An 8,571-nucleotide genomic window follows, 5' to 3' on the forward strand; every position below is an offset into this window, starting at 1 on the left:
TATTTTGATGCTGTTTCATGCATTCTAGCACCTTATGTATACTAAATGCACAAAAACAATTCCCATTGTGAATAAATTTACTTTTACTGTAAATTAGATAATGCTTGGGGGGCCACCCAGCACCCTATCGGGGCCAGCTTACATTTGCCAGCAGTAAGCTGAGTATCAGTGCTCAATAAGTTGCTGTTGGAGTCATATGATAGACCAAAACTAACAAATGTCACTGTTTCCTTTTAGCTGGGCGGTCAACTAACAAGCACTCCTTTAAATCACATTGGCAGCTCAGCCACATCCATCAGCCACGTGCCTTCATCTCCATGCCTAACTCATAACCTTCATTTGAATTTCAACTCTTGGTGCGATTCATATGCAAGCGCCTTTAAGTATCAGTCCAGCGCGGGCAGACTGGAGCTGTTTTTGTGCTTGGTGACAAAGCACTCCCGGGCCCACCTCCTCTATTTCACCGCTGCATGGTTCAGTGGTGCAGTTAGAGGTGATAAATGATTTATTTTCCTCAGTGTTCACCACAGTTGCTCAACTTTGCCCGAGCTGTTTCCACTCATAACACTGTATGATTTATGTGGGAACATTCAATTCTCTAACTTTGGGCTTTTCTTTAATGCTCTGCTGCGCGAACCGCAGTGGATAATACGATAAAAAAACCTGTGACTTGAGCTGCAGCAAAACAAGGCAGCGCTGAAACATATCATTCCTCTTGAATAATGCAGAACTCCTCCAGGTCAATCTGACAAGTGCTGCACCTTGATTTCACATGGAAGTGAGCTGCATCCCTCATGGCAATCAGTGTGATTATTCAGGTGTTAGGTTACCATGGAGAGACGCAACATTTTGGCAAAATTGGATCAGCGGATTGGGCTGCGTCATTATGACAAATCAAAAAATTAACAAGGAAAAACTGTGTTGTGGATGATTAGAGTAATTTGGAAAATGGCAGAACAGCGAGGTGACATGCTCACCGCTAATCTGCAAACAAAAGATTAGTGGTGTCTGCTATATTCTCCTTCCCCTGGGATTTTTTGGACCCCAAACACCTCCAACTGAACCAGGAATAATTTGTGCAAACTCAGTGATACAGTTTGGTTCATCTGTTTTCATTTCAAATGGCAGAAATGGCTTTGTTCTTTGATGGAGCTTTCCAATATTTCTAAGCAGCAACAAAGTTTATGCTGGAAACACACATGTACAGAGTGCAGTGATGATTGCAGTTATTTGTGCACATGGACTCTTTTTACAACACAGACGACAGTACTAACAGTAGCTGGCACCCACTTCTTCAAGTTCTCATGTTAGAGTCAAACAGAGAACTAAAATATTTTTCATTTTAGGTGAGAAATAGGAAAACAGTGACAGAATCTTTGACTTTATTTGATAACCACTGCCTAATTTTACTGTTTGAGTGAGAAAGAGAGCAAGAAATCGGCAGATCTTTCTAAATCCAATTCTATAGGCTTACTCTTTGTATCTGTGGTGGTGGGCATATGAAAATGAGGAAGTACAATCTGTCTGGGGGGGAAGGTTACCACAGTTAATTTTCATATATTAACTACGTTGTTATGTGTAAAGAAGGTATAAGGTTTAATGTTTTCAAAAAAATTGATAAAGGTTTTAAATGGGAATTGATTTCGAGATTTTAGAAAAAAAATCACAAAAATGCAGACTGAATCTCCAATTTTAACGCTTTGTGCTGACATAATTGACGACAAAAGAAAATTGTTCAGGTTTTGTTGAACAATGATGAATAAGTGAAGCAATCTTGTTGGAAAACATTGAGCATGGCAGAGCTTGTGTTATTCTCTCAAGTTTGCTCATGCATTTGGTCTAAATTTGCAATTAGACATGTTTCAGTGCTTTTTCGTGGCCAGAATTTGTATTATGACCCTGGTCACATACAAAATCTGGCAAAACATTGCATTATACATGATGAATGAATAATCAGATACATTCTATTGACCCAATTTGAAGTAATAAGTCAATCAATTATGCTGGAAATCACTTTTCATGCAGGGTTTGCCGGCCGGCAGATGTGTATCTGTTCTGTACGGCAGTCTGGAGTCTAATGAACTGGTGTGCAACTGAGACAAAGCAGCGGTTACCTCAGTGTGCTCCTCCGCCGTGTCAGCAACACTCACAAGCAGGCAGGACATCCTGCTGGAACTTCCATCTTCCAGTTCACACATACAGATTCTCTCTGATGCCGTCGCAGCTCCTCCTTGTCACACTTGAGTTTCTGTGTGTTTTTGCCTGAACTGCTCTGATCTTGCTGCTGTCGCCATTCATGTTTCCCTTCGGCCAGTCCTTCTCCTCATTATGCGTGACCTCCCCCCTGTTTGTCTGCACCTGCCCTTGCATCCTGCCCTCCGCTGTCTGTCACACAGCATAATCATATTCACACAGTGGAAATCACATTACATATTAACTGCCACAGTGGAAGGGTTCAGGGCAGTGACTGGACAAGCCTAATGAATGCCTAACCATCAAAATGACAGTGATAATAGCATGAAAGGAGCGTCCCAAAAATAACTCCTCAACCCGTCCTCCTTCTCCTGCTCCTCTGGGCGACAGGTAACACACACTCATCTGTCACACTGTTACCTCTGTCCCACATCCAGCAAGCAAAATCACAACACTGTCACTACAGGGCTGTTTCTAATCCCGTCTACCTGTTACGTGATGCTAATAATGCTGCAGTTTGACTATTTCCGATGAGAAGTTTTTAGAGTTGATTCTAATATGACTTTTTTTGTTTTAATTTTGCATTATATTTATTCAGTGTAAATTTCCCAGATCCTAACTCCAGCACGTTCATGCCCTAAAACTCAATTGAAACACTCCTGTATGTGTTGATTGTGCTGTTGATTTATACTACTGTTTCTCAATACAGTGCATAAGGGAAATTGGGGCGATAATTGTAGAAGATTACAGAAAATAAAAGGTATTAAATCTTTGAAAAAGAAAGAAACATGTTTTGCCATGGCATTTATTTAGCAGTTGGATTCCATAGTTTGCTTGGTTATTTCTGTTTTTTAAAATCAAATTACTGTTGAAATCTTTATTTGAAAGAAGTGACATTAAGACAAAAACATTTACAGCTCATTTATACTCTTATTATGTTTGAAAATAGACAAGTTCGTTTGTTTTCAAGCTGTGGACATCACTGCCCTCATGTGTCCTTTATGGTGGTAAAGATACAGCCAATAGATGGCACTAGAGAGCAGAGTCAAAAGTTTCACGCAACAACAAACCAAGCGATGGTGGAGGAGGTTGTAATATTGAACCTCTTAATAGAGGCAACGTTGTAGACAGCAAAGGACTGTAAGGCCATTAAATACAATACAAGACACGTGTGGCCATCAACTCTTTTCACCATATTGCTGATTTGTTCCATTCCACCATTTTTATGGTCCCATCTACACTGCTCCCATGATCTCTGGTGGCAATGCTCCATTTCATCTGTATCTGTAAACTTTCAGAAAACGTGTACAAATACTGAGGCTCTGTCTGTGTTCAAACATGTGTAATGATGATATAATGGTTCATAACAGCCATTTCTCAATAGCACAATAGATTCAACATGGCAGCAGGACGTACGTAAAATATGATAAAGTAAAAAACAGAACAAAAGACGGCAATAATATAAAAAAGGGAGATTGTGCTCCTCAGCCATTAGACCACATAGGGCATGTTTACAAGCAGAAATATGATCCATATTTCTGCTCTATGGTTAGGCAGTGACCTCTTGTGACTGTAGTTGTTATTATGGGAAAAAAGGAGGAAGCCAGGTGATGTAGAACAAATAATTGACAATATGTGGGACGTTTAAACAAGGACCAGACTTTCATCAAGGAGATGAGTGTTTGTGTCCTGTATGAAACCAAAACTCAATGTAAAGTAAATTTTAACAAGGAAGTATAGTATGTCAACTTATGTGACAGTAAGTATGTAACGTCACATATATAGCATGAATGATTTTACATAACATGCATGAGATGCATACATATTTTAGGCCAAACCATGATTTGATTGATATGAATTTTTAAAACACCTTACGTAGTTTTGGTGCAGTTTTGGTGTCTATTTCGCAATGTTACCCACGTGTAAACCTGCAACCATTAAGATACGAACAAGCTGTCATCCACTGGTAGGGGAGTTTATTTACGTGCATCAAAAAGTCCTCACACACAAGCAACAAAATAAATAATTTGTCGTTGATGCCTTTAAAAACAGTACGAAAAAAACCCTCATTGGAGCATCATGTGATCAGCCACTTTTAAGATTAAGTTATGTCTACTTTGAGGCAACTGAAATGCTTGGCTAAGGCTAGGAAAATGTGTTGACTGTTGATACAAGAGCTGTGGTGACCTCCGTCAAAGTCAAACGCTTTGGTGACCCTGCCATCCATCCCAACCTCCTCCCTGGAGATGTTTTGCATTGGTATGGCATCATGTGACTTCTGCCCTTGCTACTGAGAGAGGACAGCTGTTACACTTTTGACTCCAAGAGGTTACTTGTCAGGAAAATGTTGCCTTCTTGGGGTTAGTCAAGTATTTTTTCTTCCAACCTGTTTTCACCGGACACATGTTATTTCTTTTACATAGAAATGGTTGAATCCAACAGTGTTGCATACTTCTTAAGAAGTAAATACACTGACATCTTCAAGTCAAAGCTACTGGATATCAGTCGAAACCAAGGTGTCACTACAGCAGAGATCATTAAGTCAAAAGGTCCTGGGTGTGTGTTGAGCTGATGAGCAGAGGGAGGGCTGACGTTTGATGGGGTCAATGTGATAACTAAAGCAAAGCTCACATCACCCAGACGATCCTAAGCCGAGTGAATATTCATTAAATTCTCCACAATAAGAGAGAATTTAATCTGCCAATTTAATTATGAGGCCGGCGCACAGGAAGGCTTTGGTCTAGATTCTGTTTCCTCGGGAGATTCGCCCTCTATCCCCGACTCCCACGATGAGAAAGACAGAGAAAGAGAGAGAGAGAGAAGCCATTTGACCAGCAATGAAGGCAGACATGGCCTTGCTACACATACCACTGGAAGAATAATGAGAGAAGGATGAGAGGAGAAGGAATGCAAGTACACAGCAGCGTGGCCATTACTCCTCTGCATGGCCTATTATACTGCGAAAACAAGCAATATCCCCACACCACAAATTAGGACACCAGAGAAACAGGAAGTTATTGAGGATAGGAAATGATATTTCTGGGCGGGTTGCAGTGTCAGTAATAGGTTTTGAATAGACTTTTTACAACATGGTTTCCTCTCGCCTTCTTTCCTCCATAATGTGGAGTGATTGGTTGTACAATAAGAGGCGAGGCCGGGGCTCTAAAGCAGGACAAAAGGGACTGAAGTACGAAGCCGTCTCTGACTTGAGAATATGTAAACATATGTTGCAAAAAATCTATGCAGCAGCAGTCTGTCTTTTTAGTCTAACTAAGGAAATAAAGGCACCATGAAAACAAGAAGAAGCAAGTGTTAAATGAAGTAATTTCACTAGTGAAGTTCTTGAACCATAAACTCCGGAGCTCATCGGGAAAGACTGAGGTGTATTATGATACAGTGTTATGCCCCAGGTTGTGACTGCAGTGCCAGATACAAATGTACTGCAAAAGATTGCAAAAGTAGTTCAGGCGAAAAAAAAAGTCCCACCGTGACCCTTCAGGGGGGCTCTGTAGGGATCAGATAAATGCTTCAATGGCGCAATGCAACTTCTGTATGATTAAGTGTGTTGAAAACACTGGAACTGCTTTTCTCTGTGTCTCGAGTGACAAGAAGAACAACGGCTAATTTCAGTGGTAACTTAAACTGTCAGCTATAAATGCAGACAGAGAACAGACCATCAACTGACAAAGGAGTTAAAGCTTGGTTAGTACGCCTGTAGTGTCACTTTTGGGCATGTAGTTTCATAGTCAAGTTTTACCATAGCCTATAAAATAATGGGTGTAGCCACTGTGATGTCACCCACCGCTGTGCGGGCTCCCATTTTGAAAACTTAGGTTCAGAATTTCAGCAGCCGCCATCTTGTTTTTTTGTTGGCAGAAGTGACTAAATTTGGATGGGGGGGAACATTTGAAGGACCAAGGGGGGGTACATTTTGATACACACATAACAACACCATAACACAGCATCACATTATTGCATTATAGCCCTCAAATCCTTTATGATTATTGTGAAATAAAAGTGAGAACAAGCTGAGAAAATAAGGCAATAAATTAGGGATTTTTGAATGTGTAGCTGTAGCCAGATTTCTCTTGACTTTTAGTTATGTGCCAAATGTTTTCTGCTCAAACCTAGACTCCAACCCCTTAAACATCACAACCCACCAGTAGGCCAGTCAATACAAGCTCATGCTGTGCAGCCAAACTTTGTTCAAACACACCAGACTTTGTGTTCAATTCTCATTGAGATGTCAAAGTTTGCAAAGATACCAAATGCGTCATGCTAGATATTGAATATTTGATGGATTGGTGCAGCTATAAAAGCAGTCCAGTAGTGTGTTGGATTTAAATATTTTTCACCTCCAGACCAAACGTATCTTTCAGCGCCACACGACTAACAACATGAAGATGCTTTTTTCTCCCTCTCCTCTGTTTGAACTCAGCTTGAAATGTATCTCGAATGTGTCTGTCATATTCAGCCTCTAGTGCACACCCAGGCTTCCTGTGCTTCGAGACACTTCTGTGATTACACTGGACAGGCAATACTCTGCGTGTGCCGAGCTGCTGATTGTGAGAGGCGAGAAGAAGAAGATATTTGTGGCAGAGGTGATTTACTTCAGTTGTCTGTCAGTGGATTTCTGTGGAAGTTGTTCTCTCACTCGCTCGTCCTGATCTGCACGCTCTGCAGGAGCCCAATCAGTGATTCTAATCAAGGGCCCTATACAACAAAACACATGGTATTATATTTTAAACACATCACTGTCATTACATCTACAGCCTCACCTGGGGGATATAAGATGCTGTGGAGACATAATGCTCAGCGCATACCAGGAAACTTTGTTTTTCTTACTTTCTTACCACAAGTGTGGCAAAATAACTTGATCTGGTGCCATATGCATCAAGTAAATGTATTCATTGAGCACATGTAAAAATAACCAGTGTTTTTACAAAGATTTTTACAGGACTAGAGCCTTTAGTCGTGCTGGTATAACTGTGAGGTTGTTTGTAGGCACAGTGGTGCTTATAAATGCAAACATCAGCATGTCCAAAACAAAAGTCATGAAATTCTTTTCAATGGAGTCATTTCACTCAAAATCAAAATGTGAATTTAATGGTGCCGCTGAGGAAAAGGTGAGAATTTGATAAAGAAAAATGAATAATCTGAGATTGTAGAAGATGTTGAGATTTTTCACATGATGAATGTAAACTTTTCCACTTACTGGTGCGTGTGGCACTACACTGCAACCTCAAGCACGTGTGTGCAGTATCATGAGTATGGAACTGATCAAAATTTGATCTGTTGGTCACACTAGAAGGAAAATTAAGGGGGTCACCAAAGTCATTAGGATTCCTCCTCTGAAACATTAAAGTCTGAACCAAATTTGATGGAGAAAAACAGATATGTCACTCTGGACCTAGCAGTGACAATTCTTTAGAACTTTAGAACTAGTCCCCCTAAACATATGAACATAAGTCATTATTAATACGATAATAAGTACTTAATTATTCACAATTAATGCTTAATTGAACTGAAGTACAGAGGCTAAAAGTGTAGATATGAGCATTATTAGCAGAGCAATAAGGAGAAGTGTCAGGTTACAATGGCCGCACTGTGCATCTGCAGGAATATGATTGAGGATATGATTGAGCAAATATCAGACAATCTCTAATTCCAGCTTCTAAAACAATGTTTTGTTTTCTTCTGTTTTATAGAATTAATAAGTTAATCGATGATAAAATGATCATTAGTTTCACCTCTCGAAATGAAAACATCCCTAGAGAAACACAACTAGTTTGGTTAAAACTTGATCTGGTTTTAATTTTATGCAAACATTAAAACATTGTGAGAAAGCCTCAAAATGAATGAAAAAATAACCAAATAAATCATCTCGGGCGGCACGGTGACGTCATGGTTAGCACTGTTGCCTCACAACAAGCAACCCGGTTGGAACGGGGTTCGGTCCGGGTGGGGACCGAAGTGCGGAGTTTGCATGTTCTCCCTGTGTCTGCGTGGGTTCTCTCCGGGGTCTCCGGCTTCCTCCCACAGTCCAAAGACATGCAGCTCAGGTTGATTGGTGACTCTAAATTGACCTTAGGTATGACTGTGAGCGTGTATGGTTGTCTGTCTATATGTGTCAGCCCTGCAATAGTCTGGCGACCTGTCCAGGGTGTACCTCGCCTTCCGCCCGATGACAGCTGGGATTTGCTCCAGCCCCCCCCGCAACCCTTACGAGGACAAACGGTTACAGAAAATGACTGACTGACTAAATCTTCTCATCGGACTCCTTTCAGTGTGAGAGGCTCAAACATCAAGAGATGAAGAATATGTCTGTTTCAGCTAATTTTAAGTCTTTTCCAAACCTAAGCAGGGCAGCAGAGGAGC

The sequence above is a fragment of the Plectropomus leopardus genome, chromosome 17 (assembly GCF_008729295.1).
Source record: "Plectropomus leopardus isolate mb chromosome 17, YSFRI_Pleo_2.0, whole genome shotgun sequence".
In the NCBI taxonomy this organism is placed as follows: domain Eukaryota; kingdom Metazoa; phylum Chordata; class Actinopteri; order Perciformes; family Serranidae; genus Plectropomus; species Plectropomus leopardus.